Source organism: Chlorocebus sabaeus, chromosome 22, assembly GCF_047675955.1.
Source record: "Chlorocebus sabaeus isolate Y175 chromosome 22, mChlSab1.0.hap1, whole genome shotgun sequence".
Taxonomy (NCBI): domain Eukaryota; kingdom Metazoa; phylum Chordata; class Mammalia; order Primates; family Cercopithecidae; genus Chlorocebus; species Chlorocebus sabaeus.
Window position 1 is genome coordinate 20274095 of NC_132925.1, and position 6574 is coordinate 20280668.

Consider the following 6574-nt stretch of genomic DNA (forward strand, 5'->3'; position numbering starts at 1 on the left):
CCATGTGCTCTATTATAATCCCTCTGGCTAGTCCTCTGTCAATCACTGATAAATTTTATTACTATAGATTAGTTTGCATTTTCTAAAATTATATAAAAATGAAGTCATGCCATTTGTGCTTTTTCTCTGTCTTCTCTCAAAATTCTTTCACTCAAAATTACATACTCTGTATGTCTTCTTTCACTCAAAATTACTTACTTTCACTCAAAATTACTTCTTTCATTTTTAGACAGAAGCAATCAGACCTCAAAATTACTTGGAGATTCATCTGGTGTGTGCATTAGTAATTCATAATTCATTCCTTTTTTATTGCTGAGTAGTACACAATTTGTTTATCCATTTACCTGCTGTTGGAGATTTGGGCTATTTCCAGATTTTGGCTGTTGCAAAAAAGCAACCTCACAGATCCTTTTAAAGGTGCTTTCAGGTAACCCTAGACTATAGTACCACTGCTCTCTATCCTAGCAGGCACACTGAAATAGTTAAACCTTGCAATAGTGTGAAATCATTTTCTTTTTAAACAATATATTTCCTTATTTTTACATATTTTACTCTAGTCTCATGACAGATTACATTTTCTTTTTTAAATAGAAAGTCTTACTGTAAAGCCCACATCTATATAAAAAAATGAAAGATCTGGTTGATATGGATGTGTGGAACCCAGGAACTCTCTCTTGGATTTTCTCTTACTCCCCAAAAAACTTCCTTTCCTCCAAAGAGCTGCTCAGAAGTTTGAAAACCAGTGGACAAGCCATCCTAACTGTCTTGATGCTACAGAAGCAAAGACGCTGTACAGAGATGTAGCATTCCTGTAACAGGTAAGGCAGGTGGATGCTAAAACTCTTTTTTTTTTGAGACAGAGTCACACTGTTGCCCAGGCTGGAGTGCAGTGGCATGATCTCGGTTCACTGCAACCTCTACCTCCTGGGTTCAAGCAATTCTCAGGCCTCAGCCTCCTGAGTAGCTGAGACTACAGGCATGTGCCACCATGCCTGGCTAATTTTTGTGTTTTTAGTAGAGATGGGGTTTCACGATGTTGGCCAGGCTAGTCTTGAACTCCTGACTTCAAGTGATCCACCTGCCTTAGCCTCCCAAAGTGTTGGGATTACAGGCGTGAGCCACGGCACCCAGCCTTTTGTTTTTATGTATTTCATTAAATGAATTGTCCTTTTAGTGGCATATCAGGTGATCTTGCCTTCTGGTACTCTTGAAAAATATGAAAAGAAACAAATGAAGTAGGCATCTCCTATAATTAGTATGTAGCATTTAGTTCTTAGAAAATGTGTGGTAACCTGGCCCTGGATTTCACCTTTTTGCAAAGTGATATCTGAATAAAATGAACACTAGATTCCCACTTGGAGTGGAAGAACATTGCAATTGAGGCCATGGATAAGTTTTTACTGCCACACCTCTGTACTCTCTGACTTTCTAATGAATTAGACGATGTTTTATTTTTGTTTTTGCATAACATTTTGAAGTCTGCTATCACAAGTTGTGAACCAGTATCTCTTGCAGTTTAGGTAAAAGGCAACACATTTAATGAATTCACATTTAAGTGAATTCCTCACAGGGATGATGACCTCTGCTGAAATAGGCCAGGATGTGCAGTTTGTGGTGACAGTTCTACTTGACTTTGACCTAGCTGTTTGAAGCTGAGAGCTCATAGATAATGAGTGCTGCATTGGTTGCAAATGAATAAACAAATAACATTATGGGGTTTTAAATGACCAAGGAGTAGATTGTGACATCGACTGGGTATTTAGGGAAGGACTCCTTCCTGATACCAAAAGTTAGGTCTGTGCAAAGTATACCAAGTGAAAAAAACGTTCAGACAAGAGTTTAGGTTTCAACATAAATGTTCATTTGATTATGAATCAACTGTGAAGTAAATCATTGAACAAGAAGCACTATCTACTATCTACTGTTGGCACTGGTTTTAAGTCTTTTGTGCTACTTTTTAGGCATTGCTGTGTAAGTTTTGGTGGCGCGTGGGCACAGTGAAGCCAGGAGGGATAGAAAGGGAAATGACGCGTGTGCTGCAGGCTAAATCGGGGCTCTTCCTTATGCCTCCTAACCACCTGTGTGACAGTTTCACATCTCCTATCAAATGACCTTCATTCATTTCTACTTGCGAATGAAGTTTGGAGACTAAGAAAAAGCCAGCTGTTGGAAGAGAAAGCACTTTAGGATAAAATGGTCTTGTTAAAATCACCCATTAATAAATTCAGCCCCTGATGTACAAATAACCAAAACACACACATACAAAAATAGTGCTTCTTGTTCAATGATTTACTTCACAGTTCATAATCAAATGAACAAGAATCTGCAAGAATAGAACATGGAGGGCAGGGTCCAGGAATTCCAAATGTCATCCTAGCTCTTCCTGAAGCATATTGAATCCTCCAAGTATACCCCGTTGTGCTAACTAGGCTTTAAGTCTTTTGTCTGTAGATTCATTCTCAAAGTTTCTCCCTCAGAACAAAGAGCATGCCATCCTCTAAACTACTCTGATTTTTTTCACCCAATTTCTTGGTTTCTTTCACTTGCTTTTCAGACCCCCGCAGCCAGATTCTGCCCTCATCTTTCCAATGACACTCTTGTGGCAGATTATACTAAAGACCAGTTTGTAGACCTGTCCACGTGGCCTCTCTCACACTCAACACCATGGATGTGACGTTGTTCATACTGCCTCTCTGACCACTTAACATCGTCCCTTAGATGTCAAAGGTCCTTATATTAATAGTTTTATTTTTAGCTCCTTTACACTTTACATTTTGTCCTGAGTCATCTCAGCTACATGCATGGTCTTAAATATATGCTGATAATTCTCATTCACATAGTTCTCCTGCTGGCTTTTCCCCACTCGTTTAAGAACAACTTCACTTTGCTGGACTCCACCTTGAGTGTCTCATTTTCTGCTCACGCTCATGCTGTGCCTTTACTTAGATTTGTTGTGGTGGTTGTTTCCTCACAATCTGGAAAGCTCCTTACCTAAATCCTATTTATTCCTTAATGCTTAGCACAATTTATTACTCGTTTCCATGGCACATTGTACTTCTGTTTTAGAGACTACCTTCCTCTGAAGCATATGGCAGGTTCATTTACTATCCAGCCCACCACAACTCAGTTTTTGAGCTCCTCTGTGTTCATCTTTTTATGGCTAACCCTCACCGTCATGAGTGCTTAGTAAATGTTGAGTTGGACTGAATTTATTTCTACAGGTTGCACTTGTTCTCTCGCCAAGTTTTCTGGCCAAATAATTCTGGAATGATTTCCTTACTTTAAGGGAGTCTGTTCTGGGAAGAGCCTGGGACGTGATGTAACTTCATATGCTGTAGAGCTGAATATTCATTTACTTAACGTCTTAGCTCCGTTAGAAAGCAGTGTTGATTCAGAGGCCGGGCACGGTGGCTCACACCTGTAATCCCAGCACTTTGGGAGGCCGAGACGGACAGATCACTTAAGGTCAGGAGTTCGAGACCAGCCTGGCCAACATGGCAAAACCCCATCTCTACTAAAAATACAAAAATTAGCCAGGTGTGGTGGCACGTGCCTGTAATCCCAGCTACTCGGGAGGGCAAGGCAGGCGGAGGTTACAGTGAGCCAAGATCACACCACTGTACTCTAGCCTGGCCAACAGAGTTAAACTGTGTCTCAAAAAAAAAAAAAAAAAAAAAAAAAGCAGTGTTGATTTAGAGCTAAGGTCACCTGATGCTCAGGCCAGTAATGTTTCTCCCTGCACTGTGCTCTTGTCCACAGCAGACACTGTAATGCTCTACACTGGTGAAAAACTAAGCTTGAGATGCATAAAAGAACACATAGAGATGGGAGGTCAGTTCTCCATACATTCTGTGAGTAGAGGCATTGATGTTTTGTTCCAAACTGTCCAATCGAGAATGTTCATGCAATGACCGCTTTGGAAGATGGAGACTGTCTTCCTCTGGAGCATAGGACGGGTTTGTTTACTATCCAATACATTTAAAAAAGTGTTTCCCTCTGAGGCAAAACTCAGGCCAGTTTGCTTGTGGCCTCATTAGATGTGGGCTGTGGCGCAAACCCACTGCATGTGCAGTGTCTACCTAGATCACCCCGTGTCGCTCCCATGGGATCTGGGGCTCAAGCTCATGTTGCACGCTGTGTTCTAAATAATTAAGTCTGTTGTCTGACCCAGGAGTCTCATGTCTTCTGCCAGCGTTCAGGAAACTGAGTTTTCAAGAAGGGCAAAATCTTAGGCCTTTTACAGCTGACACAGAGCAATCTTGAGAAATAAAATCAGGTAAAAGTTATTTAATACAGCAGTTCATAATTTAGGCCACGGATCATCTCTGCAGAGAATCCTACCATGCTGCATTCTTGCTTTAAACCTTTCACCCTCTAGAACGATGCCCAAGAGCCAATGTTAGTCATGTCTTCCTGTATTTGCTCTAGGTAAGCTGTTTCAAAGCCTTCCAGGACAAGTTTTGCAGTCACGTTTATCTTTAAGCACCAACAAAAGAAATGGAGAAATTTGAGCCATGTGTCCTGGGCTGTGAAAGGCAGCAATCATCTTAGCCCCTAGCATACGCCATGTTCAGCTTCCTCGCCTTGGCCAGGTACCACAGCTACTTCTATCCCAGTGATCAGCAGGCCCTCCAGCATGAAGACCTTTGAGAAGTACCTAAGACTACTATAGCTGTCAGCTCCTAATATGATTTGTACACTATCACCTTGAAGTAAATCAGACTAGTTATTTTCATGCTAAGAGTTTGAAAACAGTGCCTTCTTTTTGATGCCTCTTGTAGGGTGTTGGCAGAGGGATCTCAATTTTAACTTTATATCTGAAGGGCAGCTTTTTGGTCTGATAATTATAGTGTTATCATTCATATTTTAAATCACAAATACTCCCACCTCTTGATGCAAACTTCAGTCTGTGGTGTGAGTGTACATTCACTGCCTAAACCACCTTTGGCCAAAATTTATGTGTATATGAAGTCATTCTACTTTAGCACACTCAAAGGAATTCCTTTAAACCATTTATCTGCTTGTACACAATAAGGAATAGTCCTTTCTATGGCTGATGTAATAAACTATCACAAATTTAGTGGCTGAAAAAAAGTTATTCTCTTACACTTTTGGAGTCCAAATTCATGGGGCCAAATGAAGGTGTTGGTAGAGCTGTGCTCTGCTCTAGGCCAGGATCCGTTTCTTGCCTTTTCCAGTTTCTGGTAGTTGCCAACATTATTTGGCTTGTGGCCACATCACTCTAGGCTCTGCCTCTGTGGCAACACTGCCACTTCCTCTTCTGTCTGAAACCTTCCTCTTATGTAGACATTTGTGACTGCATTTTAAGGTCACCAGATCATGCAAGATAATCTCCCCTTCTCAAGACCCTCCATCACATCTGCAAAGCCCATTTTTTGCCAACTAAAGTAACATTCACACGTTGCAGGGATAAGGATGTGGCTATCTTTTGGGGAATCATTACTCATCCGATCAGCGTGGTAAAGCTTGCAAGTAAATTAAAATTTTGTCACTTTCTTCACAAATCAATTTAGCAGAAGATGGGAATAGGACTAATTATAACCCGTATCCCCACAACAACTCCTAAGTTATTTCCTTATAAATACAAATCCCATACAGGACAGTCTTGGGTAATTATTATTCTATACTCATAAGTTTCCTGGTTTGGTTAGATTATATTGTCCTCCTGTTTATAGTCTTACGATAACAATTAGTTGACTTCTACAGGTCCAAACTGCTATTTAAACTGCAATTTGAGTTCCCAGAGGGCAGAAAGTTCTGTTTGAATTGTTTTACAGCCAAAGTTGCTTTTTATTGTTTTGGGATGTATTCTTTACTTACACAATTTTCAAGGATGATTATTTCAGGTATGCTTTCTGAGACTCCATGTGGTTGACAACTATGATCAATCCCACTGGTGAAACCAGATTCGAAATAAACTTATCTGCAGGGTCCATGTCTAACTGGCAACCTTCCAGGCTGCTGTGCATATATGGGTAAGGTAGAGGCCAAGAATGAAGTAAGTTGGCTCTACCAGCTCTCTGTGGAGCCTTGTTTCACAGTAGGAGGGGTGGATGCTCTCGAGAAACTCCACCATTCATACCAACAAACTTATTTTGCTTCATATACTAACATTTCCAGTATATTCCTATTTTCAAAGTTATTTTGAGTTGACAAGAGATTCACTGTGAATTTACCCAATAGCATAATAAATGAATAAAAATGAATAAACTACCTTTCTTTTTTTTTTTTTTTTGAGACAGAGTCTCACTCTGTCACCTAGGCTGGAGTGCAGTGGCGCGGTCTCGGCTCACTGCAACCTCCGCCTCCCAGGTTCAAGCGATTCTTCTGCTTCAGCCTCCTGAGTAGCTGGGACCACAGGTGCCTGCCACTACACCCGGCTAATTTTTTGTATTTTTAGTAGAGATGGGATTTCACTGTGTTAGTCAGGATGGTCTTGATCTCCTGACCTCGTGATCCACCCACCTCAGCCTGCCAAAGTGCTGGGATTACAGGCGTGAGCCACTGTGCCCAGCCTAAACTACCTATCTATTTAAATAATAGATAGAAGAGC